The 17085-nt window shown below is 36.8% G+C and overlaps 2 pseudogenes; one reads left to right on the forward strand and one right to left on the reverse strand.

The window, feature by feature from the left end:
- Positions 1 to 68: 68 nt before the first annotated feature.
- LOC119506825 lies at positions 69 to 718 on the reverse strand (annotated as a pseudogene).
- A 12364-nt stretch (positions 719 to 13082) lies between these two features.
- Positions 13083 to 15312, forward strand: LOC119506826 (annotated as a pseudogene).
- Positions 15313 to 17085: the final 1773 nt, after the last annotated feature.

Genomic DNA, 17085 nt, shown 5'->3' on the forward strand with positions numbered 1-17085 from the left:
AAGCAATGTGTCCTCTGAGAAGATGGAACTCAGATCCACAACCCCCTCCCTCAGCTCAATAGCTGCATTCAGCTGCAGCCTAGGTGCAGGCTGGGCACTACCTGGACATCACTACCACTGCTGGCTAAGGACGGCTCTGTGTCCCCGGTGACTGGACCTGGCTGAGCCCTCCCCTCACTGTCCTGCCCCCCACCTGGGGACCAGGGTCTAGATTTGGCACGGCTGGAGCTGGAGGGATTGCTGTTGGCCCTCAGGACCTTACTGGTGATGCAGCTGAGCTTGCACTTAATCGACCTCTTCTTTGGAGCTCTTGTGTTTCTCTTTGCTGGGATTTTCAGTTGCTTTCCCCAAGCTTCCTGAAGATGAAAAAACATTGTCAACCCCATTGTGGGGGTCCATACCTTCCTTCATTACCTTTTCAGTGATCACTTCTTCTCAGACCTCTTGATTGATCTCTACTGGTAGGACGAAGTTCTTCTCTGGTTTTGGGATTGGAAGAATCTCAGACTCATTCCTACCCCCTGATGTTCCGGCTGAACTTGTTCCAGATGCAAATCATGCAGAAGTGTTGGCTCCTGCTGCCGCTGGCTTGTGGCCCAGCATGAAGACACACCTCCACCTCAGGGCTCCACACCATGGTGCTTCCGTGTGGCTTGCAGTTGCCTCTTGGCCCCTTGTCACTGGCATGGCTGCCATTGCCCACCTTGGCTTTCCACATGACCAGGCCGGCCACCAGCTCCACACAAAGAGGTGGCCATGACCAGCTGAGGCCTGTATATAATTTTAATATATTTTCTTTGCGGTTACCATGGACTAAAATTTAACATCCTAAATCAGTTACAACTATTTTTGACTTGATAACAACTTAACTTTGATGGAATACCCATACTCTGTTCCTAAATATCTTCATCCCCCCACCTTATTGTTTTACTTGTACAAATTTTGTCTTTGTACATTGTATGTTCAAAAACATAAATTTAGCCATTACTTTTTATGCATTTGTATTTTAGAAGCTGTAAGAATGAAGACATGGTAGTACATACCAAAAAATATAGTATAATGGTCCTAGTATTTCTAAAACCCATATGGTTACCTTTACCCAAGGTCTTTATTTGTTTATGCCATTTTGATTCACTGTCTAGTGTCCTTTCCTTTCAGTCTGAAGAACTCCTTTTAGCATTGCTAGTAGGGAAGGTCTAGTGGTGACAAACTCCCTCAGCTTCTGTTTTTCTGGGAATATCTTAATCTCTCCCTCATTTTTGAGACAGTCTTGCTGTATATAAAATCCTTGGTTGACAATTTATTTTTTTTTTTCAGCACTATAAATATTTTCCTGTACTTTTTTCTTACCTCCCTAGTTTCTGATGAGAAATCAGCACTTAATTGTATTAGTATTCCCTGTACATGACTGGTTGCTTTTCTTTTGCAGCTTTCAGAACTCTCTCCTTGTGGTAGGTATTGGACAGTTTGATTACTATGTGTCTGTGTATGGTTCTCTTTGAGTTTATCCTGTTTGGCATTGGCTGGGCTTCTTGAATGTGCATATTCATGTCTTTCATTACATTTGGTTAAGTTTTCTACCATTATTTCTTTGAATATTCCTTATGACTCTTTCTGTCTTTCTTTTCCTTCTGGTGTCCCACATGTCTTTTGGATTCTGTTTGCTTTTTAAAAAATATTTTTTCTTTTGCTCCTCAGCTTGAATCATTTCAATTTTTTTTTTTGTCTTTGATATCATTGATTAGTTCCAATCTGCTGATGAAACCCTCTGGAGAATTTTTCATTTCAGTTATCATCATCTTCAACTCCAGTATTTCTATTAGGTTCCTGTTGAAAATCTCAAAGTGATTACCACATTGTTCATTCATTATTTTCATCATGTACTTTATTTCTCTTCTGTATTTTCCTTTATCTCCTTGAGCATATTGGGGATCATCTTTCAAAAGTCTTTGTCCATTATATCAAAAGTCTGGTTCTCTTCCTTGATAGTTTCTGGATTTTTATCTTGGTCCTATGGATAGGCCATCATTTCCTATTTCTTTGTTTGTCTTGTAATCTTTTTTGCACATTGTGCACTTTAAATTTTGAAGTGTTAATTCTGGGATTTAGTCCCCGATCTGTTTGTTCCTTAAGTTTGTATCCATCTAGTGATATAACACACTTTCTTTGGTGTCAGGACCTAGCCAAAACCAAAGCAAAAAGCATTTCTCACAGTCTTTGCATCTTGGTTCTGCTTCTGCTGGTGGATTTCCTTTAGAATTTAGCCCTCCTATCAAGAAGATCAGCTCAAGGTAAATGTGAAGTGCAATGTCCTCTTTGTCTTATCTGAGCCTGGGGAGCCCTGGAGTTTGCTTCCTTTCTTGGGCCTGTATTTGCTCATGACCTTAGGATTTTCCTTGTTTAGTTTATAGGAGTGTGAATGTCCCCTCTACTCCCTTTGAAATAGACTATCACCCCCTCCTGGGTGGTCTACTGTGTTAGTTAATGCAAGTAGTCCTTTTCCCCAGTCCTCTTCAATTTAACTTTTTTTCCTACTGCTTTATCTGTTTGCAAGGTGCTTCTCTGTCTTCAGGACAAATTTGGGAGGGTGAGCCCAAGTCAAGTTTCCTGGTTAAATTTTTCAGAATTCCACCCAAATGATTGGCCTTGACATACTGAAACCCCAGTATGCACATAGGGCCTACTCTTCCCTTTCTGGAACAGGGCCAGGGCTCCACAATGAGAATGGAGGCTGGCTCTATGCTACACTGACCTGTACAGGAGATGGGTGACAGGGGTACCAGCAAGGGTGCTGGGAGCTACTCCCATGGTTGCTGAAGCTGTGTTTTCTTGATTTGGCCCTTGCCCAGTTATTGCAGCCCTTTAACACTTTTCCTATTGTTTTAAGGATTGGTAATGTCTTTAAGATTTCTCTCTTGCTTTTGCCTAAGGGATGTTGGAACAATGGCTGCCCTCAGAGCCAGCCCCCAGCTATCCAAAGTAGTTGATCAAAAGATGTGATCAGCCATGAGACCGCACATCTCCAGAGTTTGGAAGACTCAGTCTTTATATCTCCCCTAGCACCAGCAAGCTGCACCAGGAGTGCAGGCTGAAGTCCCTACTGCTGCCAGTCATCAGGCTGGGGGAAGGGGCATGGTAGCCACTTCTGTGAGGGTGAAATTCACTGGTATTTACCACAATTTACCAGCCTCTTCCTCCAGCTCTTCCTTGGATGCTACACAGTGTTCCACTAGACTACAGTCTCAAAATATTTGATTCAGGCAGTTCTTGCCAGTTCCATAGCTTTTTCAGTTGAAGGAGTGATTCCTTTAGCTTCCTTTTCCATCATCTTCTGACAATTCTCTAAGTTGTCATTGTTTCTAGTCCTTCTCCTCCAGTTGATTTTGTATATCGAACTTTGCAATTTCGCATATGCACAAACATATTTATGTATAAAAGGACTGATGGATTGACTGAATTTAAAGTCCTTTGGTTTTCTGGTATTAAAAACAGTTTCTAGGACAGAAAACTTATATAAAGTTATAAACTGTTTAGTAAACTTTGTATTTTATTTCATATTCCTGTGTTTTAGCATACTGATTGACAAATGAGAAGCCAAAACATTGTAAAATTTGTACTATGGAATATATAGTTATGTATAAAACACAAATATAATAAGGAGAATACAATATTGATATTTTCAGAAAAGAAATTTAAGTGATATTATTATTATATAATTAAACATTTCTGAATTATCTTTACTCTTTTGTTTCATCTTATCACATATGTTTATTGAAGAACTTAAAAGAATGGTACTGATTCACATATTGCTGTTGACTTGAAACTTAATATTCTTTAGGTGTGTTTTCTCATATAATTTGTGTCTTTAAATATTGGTATATTTGGCTAGCTCATCCAGCTGTATAAATGAGCACCTCTCCATTCATATATATAATTTTCTGAGAGAATTTTTCAAAATGTTCCAAATCAAAGTCCTTAAAATTAAGCCCCCAAAAGCAAAAGCCCTTGCCTTTTGAGATTAACTGTATATAGGTTCTGACATTCCAAACTCTACGTTTCTTTTCTCCAAAGCAAAGTAATTGTGTTGATATTGAGGCATCAATGGAAAAAAATAGATTTGGTTTTCTAGACATACAGTTTAATAATTGTCATTTCTGTCATTATAGCAACAATAATGCACTTAGTTTTTCTTCCAAAAAGGTTAAGAACACTGTTACGTTACCAAAAGTAGCACTTTCAAAATTGCAGCAAATGATACATGCTTTTTTGAAGGCATTTTATCAATGACTATTGATTCAACTCAGAAACAAGATTTAAAAATGACTGCTTCGCTAAAGTACTTGCCAAGATAAGTCGCTGGACCAGCAATCTTCATATAAGTAGGCTGTACCGGCATTGATGGTACACATGTATTCTTTTTTTTTTCTTCTTAAAACATGTTTCTTTAATCAAAACAACTTTTCTTTATTTTTTCTTCATATCCAAGCAGCTTAAAAGGAAAACAAAACAAAACAAAACAAAACAAAAAACAGAAAAAGGCAGTACACATAAGAATTTAGTTAAGAAAATCACACATACAGAACCACAAATATTGTTGAGTTTTTACTCATAGGCAACTTTTGATAAGTTTGAGGTCGCATCTTATTACAGCCCCAAGTGTTTTCTCAAACTAACACAAGGGTAACCTGTAAGTTACATATCTTGCAATGTACATAGGATGAAGTGTAAACTGATTAGGAGAGTAAAGCAGTATTATTTAAAACTCCAGTCCTATGAAAATGGAGAACATTAAAAATCAGTACTAACATGAAAATATATTTTGTTAAAAGAGACCAAATAATCACACATGTATTTCAGACACCTCTATCAGTTTTAGCCTTATCACATCCTCTTAGTATATATGGTAATCACCTTCCCCAAAAAACTTGTAAAGGAAAAACAACTGACTCCTCCAAAAATCTAATTTCAATCAATATTCTAGGGCAACATTCTATGTTTCTCACATTAATGGGATTCAGATCTGTGCTTGGGCCATAATAGGGTTGAGCAAAGATCATCTAGTGCCAGTCATTTGGTAATAATTATCCAAATCCATGGCCTCTATTCTGTATATCTTATGGCAATGCCATGCATGTATCCATAATAAAATGCTATTAATTTTTAATAACATGAGTATTCTTAAGACTATGCCTTAAGACTTTTAGCTTATCAAAATATTTTTTTTAAAATTGACAAAAGATAAATTGTGCTAATATTATTACATTATTTGTAATACTCATTTTTGTCATACCTCAAAATCTATACTGTTGTGATGATGAATATTAGTTTAATGAACATTAGCTTTTTTTTAGAATTTAAGCTGGTATGTATACTCTGGATTTTTTTTTTTAATGCAGTGCTTGATTTTTAAGTCACACACCTAAGAAATTAATCTAGTAATGTAAAAAGATTTTAAAAATTTAAGTAAATGTGTAATCGCACTGACATTCTTTGTGTATTTTCATCTTTCATGTTTTAACTATATAAAATTTTTGTATTAACTAATGTTTTCCATGCTAAACTTTTATTTAGGGAAATAATACCAAAAATAGAAGGTCAAGTAAAAATTGAGGATGAATTTACTAAGTTGTGCTGTTATTAAGTTGACTAAAATATATGGTATTGCGCAGTTACAATTTTAACTATTTCCAAAACAAATTTAGGGTTTTCTGCCTATTTAAAAGGTTTAAAATCCATTTGTGTCAAGACTATGAAGGGTCTGAGATGTTGCCATAACTGTAAGCTAACAAGTTAAGCTGCCATAACTTCATGGATGCCAGATACTTGACTCCTGCATCAACCGCCAAAGATTTTACTTCCAGCTTAGCAGTAGCCAGAATGTTAGCATTTGCTCTCAATCTCCATGTCCCAAATACCATAAAGTGCACAGGGTATTACATGTACACACAGGAGAGGCAACCAGAATCTTTTCTTACGGTCAGTAAGGGTTCTAGTTTGCTAATGCTGCCAGAATGCAAAACACCAGAAATAGATCGGCTTTTATAAAGGGGGTTTATTTGGTTACAAAGTTACAGACTTAAGGCCATAAATTGTCCAAGGTAAGTCATCAACAAGTGGGTACCTTCACTGGCGATTGGCCAATGGTGTCTGGAAAACCTCTCTTAGCTGGGAAGGCATGTGGCTGGCATCTGCTCCAAAGTTCTGGTTTCAAAATGGCTTTCTCCCAGGACGTTCCTCTCTAGGCTGCAGTTCCTCAAAAATGTCACTCTTAGTTGCTCTTGGGGTGTTTTTTCCTCTCTTAGCTTCTCTGGAGCACAAGTCTGCTTTCAACAGCCATCTTCAAACTGTCTCTCATCTGTAGCTACTCTCTCATGTTCTGTTCATTCTTCAAAGTGTCCCTCTTGGCTGTAGCAAGCTTACTCCTTCTGTCTGAGCTTATATAGTGCTCTAGTAAACTAATCAAGGCCCACACTGAATGGGCACGGCCACACCTCCATGGAAATTATTCAATCAGAGTTATCACCTACAGTTTGGTGGGTCACATCTCCATGGAAACACTCAATCAAAGAATTACAGTCTAATCAACACTGATACGTCTGCCCCCACAAGATTGCATCAAAGAATATGACTTTTTCTGGAGGACATAATATATACAAACTGGCATAGTAAGCAAACACTATATCTATCTCCCAAGGCTGTTCACCATCCAAGCATACTTGGTAAGATCGTCTGTAACCAAAGGACAGCAGTGCCCCTCTGCCAGGTGTATAGAAACCTGAGAGACCTCTGGAGCATTGCTCCTCACAAACTGGTTTACACATAAGAGTTACTATGTGTACTGTGTGTCAAAATAAGTTGTACTGATGTTTTTGTGAAATAATAGAATCCCTTGAGAGTCTGGATCAGGTTGAGAAACGGATGCATCAATCCCTCATTAGTCCGATTTTTAATTGGTAAATTATTTACTGGGATCCAGAGAAGGATGTTAGTAGTGCCAAGAATTTGTACTGGCAGTTTGCCCCTCTTTTCCATAGTCTTTCATTTATTATCCTATGATATGACAGATGTTTTCACTATGATACATATTGGCATACAAATATTAGTGATATCCTCAAGAAGTTAACTGATAAAGTAGAGAGACAAATCAGCAATTATGGTGAAATAACTTATATAATAAAAGCTCTTCTTATAGGGTTATAGGAACATGAATGAGGAATCTAAAAATCTCATTATGGTGACTTCATTCAAGTTTATAGGATTTTAGACTAATGATTTTTATTTTATTTGTCAGAGATAGTACTTGAACACTATTGTCCGCAAACATTTTGAATGGTCATATCTTACTTCAGACCCTATGAGTTAAATGGTACTCTAACCTCTATACTCTATGCTGTGATAGAAGTCAAGGTTGAAAACATGGCTCTGAGATGTAATAGATGATTCTTAACGTATTACCCTCAGGTGATTGTTTCTGTTAAATCTTCACCATGTAATCTAAAAATCTCCTTCCAGATACCTTCAGAATCTGTTTAACCCTTGGTTTTAAAGATAGGTTCAGTTAGTAAAGCATTCACTATCCCTACTAGTTCAATGGGGTCTCTTTTAGTTTAAAAATAACCAATTAGAAAATAGAATTAGGAAATAAACAACTATTGATTGATATTATGGTTTGATGTTTCACTCGTATCATTTGAGTTTCCTCATTTTCTAAAGTTAATTTATGACCTGTGAGTTTTTACATAATGTTTCTTTCTTTCATATTAGGAAACAAAGAGATTTACTTGGCTTTTTTTATTAATATTATTTCTAACAGCTTTATTGAGGGATAATTTATATATCATAAATTCACCCATATTAAGTGTGTAGTTTGATGAGTTTCACTCAGTTTGTTCAATTGTGCAACCATCATTTCAATCTAGTGTTAGAAAACTTCTATCATTCCAAAAAAGTTTCCTCCTGCCCATTTGTCAAACCTCATTCCAATCTCTCTCTCCCAGTACACACTGGGATATAGCAGTAGCTTGTTCCTTTTTATTTCTGAGTACTACTCCAATGTATGGATGTGCTACAATTTGTTGATTTTGTTGCTTCCATTTTTGTTGCTTTCATTTTTTGGCCATTATGAATAAAGCTGCTATAAACATTTGTTTTAAATCTTTTGGTAAACATATGTATTCATTTCTTGTAGGCCACATGGTAAGTGTATATTAAACTTTTTGAGAGGCTGCTAAACTGTTTACCAAATCAGTTATATTTTTACATTCTCATCAGCAATATATGAAGGTTCTGATTTTTCCATATCCTTGTCCACACTTGGTATTGTCAGTCTTTATTTTATTTTATTTTATTTTGAAATAAATTCAAAGTTACATAAATAGTTGCAAAAACAATACTAGCCCCATACAGAGAATGCCATCATACCCTGAACCCCCTCCCCCGATAGCTCAATCCACCAACTTTAACATGCTGTCACATCACTATTTCTTTCCCTCCCTGTCTATCATCCATCATTTATTTCTCTGTCTTCTGAACATATGAGAGTTAGGTGCACACATCTTGAACATACACTATAATTCACGTATGTACTTCCCATGAACAAGAACATTGTTTTATATAATTCCATTAAGCACAGCTAAGAAGTATAAGAGATTCAACAATGATAAAATGCTTACATTCTATGTTTCCTTTTCCTTATGTCTCAACAGTGTTCCTTTGAGCCACCTGTCCTCCACCCTCCAATCCCATCCAAGTTCATCCTTAGCATTCAATTGTCATCTAGTTAGACTGTCTTTTTTTTTTTTTTTTTCCTTTTTTCAATTGTGGAAACATATATACAGCCTAAATCTTCCCATTCCACCCCCTCCCTAGCCTTCCATTAGTGGGATTAATCACATTTAGAATGATGTTATGCTCTTTTCCACCATCCATTGATAGAAATTTCCCTTTACCTCAAACAGCAACCCTACACTCCTTTCTTCACTTCCCATTGCCCCTTCCCCCCATTTCTCTTAACCCAAACTCTAATTTCATCTCTATGGTTATATTCTCTGATAATTTCTTTGTGTTTACTGTGGGGCTTAAAATTAACCTCTTAAATCCCTATCAATCTTGTTTTTCTTTGATACCACCTTCACTTCAATAGGGCACATAAACTGTGTTCCTATACTCCTTCATTCCCCCACCTTTATATAGTTGTCTAAAATTACATATTTTACATTGAGTTCAAAACTACTGATCTGTCCTTAGAGTTTGTGTATTTTTTATCATATGGGAAGTAAATAGTGGAGTTATAGTTCAAAAATTATTGACTTCTATTTGCATTCCATTGTGTTTGGAGAATGTTCTTTGAGTATATTCAATTTTTTTTTTTTTTAAATTTCTTGAGGCTTGTTTTATGTCTCAGCTTATGGTCCCTTCTGGAGAAACATCTGTGATCACTAGAGAAAAATGAGTGTCCTGGTGATTTGGGATGTAAGGTACTATATATGTCTGTTAAAATTCTCTATATCTCTTTCTCCTTTCTTTGTCTCTTTGTTGGTAGGGCTCCCTTTAGAATCTGAAGTAGGGCAGGTCTTTTATTGGCAAAGTCTCTCAGCATTTGTTTGTCTGTGAAAAATTTAAGCTCTCCCTCAAATTTGAAGGAGAGTTTTGCTGGATAAAGTATTCTTGGCTGGAAATTTTTCTCTCTCAGAATTTTAAATATGTCATGCCGCTGTCTTCTCGTCTCCATAATGGCCACTGAGTAGTCACTACTTAGTCTTATATTGTTTCCTTTGTATGTGGTGAATTGCTTTTCTCTTGCTGCTTTCAGAACTTGCTCCTTCTCTTCAGTATTTGAGAGTCCGATCAGAATATGTCTTGGGGTGGGTTTATTTGGATTTATTCTATTTGGAGTTTGCTGGGCATTTATGCTTTGTATGTTTATATTGTGTAGAAGGTTGGGGAAGTTTTCCCCAACAATTTCTTTGAATACTCTTCTAGACCTTTACCCTTATCTTCCCCTTCTGGGAAACCAATGAGTCTTAAGTTTGGACGTTTTATTTTATCTATCGTATCCCTGAGATCCATTGCGATTTTTTCAATTTTTTTCTCCATCCTTTCTTTTGTTCTTTCATTTTCTGTTCTGTGGATTTCTAGGACACTGAGATGTTGTTCAGCTTCCTCTAGTCTTGTATTGTGAATATCCAGAGTCTTTTTAATTTGGCCAACAGTTTCTTATATTTCCATAAGATCTTCTATTTTTTTATTTACTCTTGCAATGTCTTCTTTATGCTCTTCTAGGGTCTTTTTTATGGCGCTTATTTCCTGGGCCATGGTCCTCTTGATGTCCTTTAAATCCTTTGCCATGTTTTCGTTCTTTGATTGTAGTTCTTTAATTAAATTTGCAAGGTATAACGTTTCTTCCAAAATCTTGATTTGTGTGTTTGGAGCTGGATTCTCCATATCATCTGGTTTTATCATATGCATTAAGGTTTTCTGTTGTTTTTGGCCTCTTGGCATTTGTTTTGCTTGATAGGGTTCTTTCAAGTTGTATCAAAAAAAAGGGATATCGATCTAATTTTTCAGAGACACAGTTTGGTGACTTACACTTTCTCTAAGTAACCAGCAGATGGCGTCTGTGAGCCACCTGTATCCCTCCAGTCAGTCCTTGCATAGTGAGGGGAAATGATTCTTGTGTGTTCAGTTGGAGAGCTAAGCCTGGGTGCGCCACTGGAGTCGCCCGCCCTGAATGTGGGGTGTGCGCACGGGTGGCCATGGAGGAAGGGCAGGTCTCTCTTGGTGTCCCATAAACCACTGGACTTGGTGTAGCGCCCCTGGGTTCTCCGAGCGGATCCCCCCTCAGCCACGATCCTCCCTCAGCCGAGGGGGATGCCATGCTATGTCATCAGTGTGCGCCGTCCCTCTAGGGAAGCCCTGGGCCACTTGGCTGTGCTGCAGGGCTCTCAGCTCATTTCAGAATGCAGAATGTGTGAGGCTGTCTTTACTGCAATGCCTTGTGGGCTGAGAGCAGCTGAGGTTTTCTCCACAGAGAGAGAATGAGAGACAGAATATTTCCCCCGATTCTCCCAAGGTCAGTTGTCAACAAAAGCTCTGTTTGCTTGTTGAGGATTCGCTGTCTGTATTGAGCAGTTATTATTAAAACCTCACTTGGAGCTGGGCTGAGAGAGTGCACAGCGCGGCTTCCGTGAGGGAGGGGCTCCCGGCTCTAGGTTCTCGGCTCTCAGCACAGGTCCGCAATTTTACTTACAGATTTTATGCTGTGATCTCGGGAATTCCTCCTAATTCATGTCGGTGGAAGTTGAGTGTACTGTCACGTTCATCTCCCCGCTACCATTCCAGGTTATTTACTGGTTTTTTGTTCATTTATGAATTGTTTTGGGAGAGACTAAGTCTTCCACTTCTTTCTATGCCGCCATCTTCCCAGAATCCTGTCAGTCTTTTTGATATTAGCCATTCTAGTCTTGTGATTTTATTTTATATTTTCTATGAATAGTGATGTTAAACATCTTTTCATGTGCATATATCCATTCATATAACTTCTTTTGGTGAAATGTCTATTTAGTTCTTTACCTAAGTTGGATTCTTTATCTTCTTATAATTGAGTTATACGTTCTTTATATATTCTGGATAATAAGAGTCCGTTACCCTATATATATGTATTGCACTTATTTTCTCACAGTCTTTGGCTTTTCTTTTCATTTTCTTAATGTTAACTTTTGAAGAGCAAATTTTTCCATTTTATTGAAATATAATTTTTAAATCTTTATTTGATTGTTCATTTTGGGATCACACTATTTAAAACCCATTGGGTATAGTCACCTGTATTCATCTCTATCAGCGGCTCCAGGATATTTCAAACTTTATCTCTTCTAAGCAGTGTACAAATGGTGTGGTGGTTTGAAGCTGTATGTGCCCCAGAAAAATATGTTCTTAATGTTAATCCATTCCTGTGGGTGTAAACCCATTGTAAGTAGGATGTTTTGATGAAGGTACTTCAGTTAAGTTGTGATCCATCTTATTCAGGATGGGTCTTAATCCTATTACTGGAATCCTTTATAAACAGAATGAACACAGAGAAAGAGAGATGAAAGTCATGGAAGCAAGAAGCTGAAAGCAACAAAATCTAGAAGAGAAGAGAGACACCAGCAGATGACATCATGTGTCTTGCCATGTGGCAGAGGAGCCAAGGATCTCTGGCAGCTGGTCTTTGGGAAGAAAACATCACCTTGATGCCTTGATTTAAACATCCAGATACCTTCAGAATCTATTTAACTCTTGGTTTTAAAGATAGGTTCAATTAGTAAAGCATTCACTATCCCTACTAGTTCAATGGGGTCTCATAGTTTAAAAATAACCAATTAGAGGACAGAATTAGGAAATAACTGTAAACTAATAAATTCTCATTGTTTAAGACAACTCATTTTATGGTATCTACTTTGAGTAGCCTAGAAAAATGAAATACATAGGCAGTCACATTTGTCTTGGTGACTATTTCTCTTGGCTCTTGACTGACCAGCCCTCCTTCTAATTGGCACAGTGCTTGTATATTGAAAATGTAGGATATTATTCCTGTGCCCTAGATCCATCTTCACCTTTCCATTGACTTCCAGAGAGCAATCTATTTCTTTGATTTCTGTATTCTTGGGGAAGTAACTTCTTAGCTAATAAGTAATTATAATAAAATAATTATTTTAATTATCATGGTTACATTATAACTAGGTAAGGACATATTTTCTTACTGTTAGTCCCATATTTTCCAAGTGAAGCTATATAACTGATATTTGTTGAACTGTACATCAATATAAGACCTCCTTTTGGTTAAAATTTAGTTGATAATTGATTAAAATAGTGCTAATTAGGCAAAGATATAATTCCACCTTAAAGAAGAGTAATCCAAAATTTCATGCTCTATATATTTAATCAAATTGGCATTTTATGTATGAGAATCACTGGCTTTTCTTTTCTATTTTTAAAAACTACTGAAAGGCCAACTCTGAGCTGACATTTTGCTTTTATTGTAGTAATAATGGTAATGAGAGAGACTAAATACATGTTAGCAAATTGATACACTAAAGAACACCATGCCGTTTACTTTAGAGGATTTGTTGTTCAAGTTTTCTAAGTCTTTAAAGATTGACACATGCGTACGTTGCAGAGAAAGGTAAATAGTCTCTGAGGCTCAAGGATATTTCTTCAGAATATTAAGTGCATCAAAAATCATGAAAGTTAATAACTCTTATCTCCTAATGCAGAAATGTGAATTAAATGTTGTTTAATGCCCTACTAATCTACCAAGGTACCCTTCTATTCTTGTCAAGTTTTCTTCCCCTATGAATAACAACTAGAAAGTTACTGTAATTCTATATTATTTTTCTTTAGTTACTTAGCTTTAAAATTTGTTCATAAGCATTTCAGTGAATGGTCAACCTTAAATATATTCTCTTCATCTTTCACATACACAAAAATTATGTACATACAGTGAAGGATATAAAGGATACAAGAGGGAAAGATGCAAATCTTAGTTTTGGTAATATTTAAAAAATTGAACAATATAAACAATAATGTCACTAAAATAATTTAAAATTTCATTCTTTTTCTAAATTTACAAAAGAGAAATGAGAACTCATGGCTAAAGCCAATAAAAATTTCCATCTATATATATAGAATAAAAATATGTTCAATCTGTTTTACAGGCTGCTGCCTGTATTTCTGAAATGATAATTTTTATCATGTTGCTTCCTTGCTTTAAATATGTCAGTGGTTACCTATCAACTGCTAGATAAAATATACATTTATCTTCAATATGTAGTTTTTAATTATTTATCTTCTTATACTTTTTATTTTATTTCCACACATCCTATCCTAGACAGCTCCTTATAGTTGGTTCATTTTATTTTATTAAACAAAGATTTGTTGATATTCTATGAAATAGCAGGTACCGGGCCCTGGAGATGTTAAGATGACTAAGGTTTACTTTAAGCCTTCAAGGAGCTCACAATCTAGTGCGGGAACATCAACAACCTCATCTTCATCCTCCTCCTTGTCATGGTAACTATCCTTTATAGTTTACAGGAGGCAGATGCTGTGTGATGTGTTTTACATCTGTGAACTCATTGAACCTTTAGTGCAACCCTGTATGATAGGCTTACTTGGTTCCACCTTAAAGATGAAGCAATTGAGGCTCAGAGAAGTTAAACAATTTGCTTAAAGTTAGACAGCTGGTAAGTTTGTAAGTTGTAAATCTGGGATTCTAACTCACATATGCCTCTCTGCTGGTAACCATTTTTGCAATAGTCTCCATATGGCTTCTATAACAAATTTCAGTATGCTACAGGAAACACTACAGGAATACAGATCACTGTAAAAATATGACTGAAGGTGATCATGATCCTGCCTATGGTGTTGAAGGGGTTAGATTTTGCTCATAGATAAACAATCACTTCAGTTGAATCTTGAAGAATGGCTATAAGTCTGCCATGTGGACAAGGGATAGGTGGAGAATTTTTCAGTTAAATGCACAATTATAGAGAAGAGATGATGACATTGGAGGGACAGGGAAGAGGCATCACAAAAGCATAGATAGCATAGTAGAGGCTCTAATTTCTGTGTGGTTTTGTGTGTGTGTGTGTAGTAGGATAGCTTAATATTAATGATAGTGGGCAATATATCAATTTAAATTTTTGTCTGAGATTTCAGAAATCAGTCCCTAGAAGAATATTTAAGGTGTACAGAAATGGCTTCCAGCTGTTGGCCCCTCTTGTGCCTTTGGGCCCAGCACCTTCACACTTGTCCTGTGGGTAGCCTTTCCAGAGCCTGTCGGATGTGCAGGCCAATGCGGCTGTGTTACATCACCTAGACTTAAACCATATCAACCCAGTGGTGTTAAAATATTGTCATGCAGAAGCTGCCACTTGTGTACTGAAGGCAGGAAAACAAAGAGCTGACGAATCAACTCTAAGCACTTAACTAGAAGATTGCAAATTTGACAGAGAATGAATAAACCTGTTTTGCACATAGTATCAGTATAAAAAGAATTCCCTAGAAATCCTACTGGGAAGTATAGGCAGATCTTTCCCTCACATAACTGATGTTTCTTGGCATTTGGAATATCAGATAAAAATCAGTCAACTTCATAGGATGTAGAGACCTGCATATCTGGTAATCTGAAATGTAGAGAACACTGATTCAGATTCCACCCGAAGATTAGTTTTAGTTGCAACAATGGAAGAATTACAAGACCTGAAAGGGAAACTGAAAGATGCTTTGAAAAGCCTGGAAAAAAAACAACTCTACTGTGACTTGAGGAAATGAACAATCTGTCCAGGTCTAAAAGAAAACTGGAAATGCCTTTCCTGCAGCGGAGCCATTATTTCTGTGAGCCCATGCCCTCTTTTTCAATAGAAAAAAATTTTCTTTGAATTTGTAACACTCATCAGTTTTGATGCTTTATTCTTCTGACCCTTGTGAAAGGGTTAAGAGGGAAATTCTGTCTAAGAATCTGAATTATCTTTAGTATTAACTGTGCATTTATCCTATTTTGATCATTTTCAGGTCTTACAAAGGAAGTAGACAGTATTACAATCTGAATAAATAAGATGGTGTGCTCACACACACAAAAGAAATGATAAAATGATATTTAACTAGACAATCTTTGATTTTCACATAAGAAAATATTGTCATTGGAAACATAATCAGATGCCATAAGAATAGCAATATATTACTTCACAAAAACTCATGGTCCAGGACCTCCATTCGAAAAGATGGTGGCATAAAATGTTCCACAGTGGTGTTTCTCAACAGAACCTTTGAACAAACAAAAACTGGCAGGACCATCTTCTTCAAAACTTCAGAAAAAAGTTCAATTGTCGCAGTATCAGGGTAAGTGCTGATTCAAGAAAGCACAGCTTTAAAAATTGTAGGAGAAGCTTTGGTGCCCTGTTTGGCCCCATCACCAACCCTACCTGGCATGCTGTGGAGCTAACCAGCATGTGCTCCCATTTTGGGTCCCTGGCCATGTTTCAGAGGGAGTAGAATAACCCCTCTTGGTTGGAGCCAGTCTATTGGATGGCAGCCTGAAAGACTGAACCAGGAAACTTGTCTTAGTCTCACCCTCTCAGAACTTGCAAAATCAAGTATTTAACACAAAAGCAGTATAAGAAACAACTAAGACAAAGCATAAAAAGGCAAAGAATTACTGGCTTCAAGACATAAAATAGAGCTACTAGGACTGGAGGAAAGCCTATTTCATAGAGAATTGAGGGGACATTCAGATTCCTGTAAATAAGGGACTTCTTAAGGCCATGAGCAAGCTCAAACCCAAGACAAGAGGAAGGCACAAAAAAATCAGAGAGGACCCTGCATGTCATTTTGCCTCAGGCTGATCTGCTTGATAGGAGAGCTAAACTCTGAAAGAGATACCAGCCAAAGCAGAGTCAATTTTTAAAGAATATGAAAAGTGATTTCTGCTTTGGTTTGTTTGTTTTATTAGCTCATAGAACTCAAGGAAATATGTATCATATAAATAGGTTGATACAAACTTAAGGAACAAATAGCTCAGGTCCTAACTCCTGTAGTGAAATAGCTCAGGTCCTAACTCCTATAGTGAACACATTAAGTTATTAAAATGTATGGTTTAATAAAAGATTCCAAGACAACCAAAGAAATAGGAATGACAACCCATCCCAAGAAACAAGATAAAAATTCAGAAACCATCAACCAAGAAGACTAGATTTTGGAAATACCAGAAAAAGACTTTAAAGAAATAATCCTCAATATGCTCAAGGAGATAAGGGAAAACACATAAAGAACTAAAGGATATCAGGAAAATGATGCATAAACAATAAGAGAATCTCAATAACGTGTTAGAAATTTTAAACAGAACCAAACAGAAATACTGGAGTTGAAGACCACAATAACTGAAATGAAAAATTCCCTAGAGGGTTTCAAAGCCAGATTGGAACTGGCAGAAGAAAGGATCAGTGAACTTGAACTCAAAAAATTGAAATGATACTGGCTGAGGAGCATAAAGAAAAAGAATGAACAATTGAACAGAGTCTGTGGTAGTTTGGAACAGTATGTACCACA

This window comes from Choloepus didactylus, chromosome 12 (genome assembly GCF_015220235.1).
Source record: "Choloepus didactylus isolate mChoDid1 chromosome 12, mChoDid1.pri, whole genome shotgun sequence".
Taxonomy (NCBI): domain Eukaryota; kingdom Metazoa; phylum Chordata; class Mammalia; order Pilosa; family Megalonychidae; genus Choloepus; species Choloepus didactylus.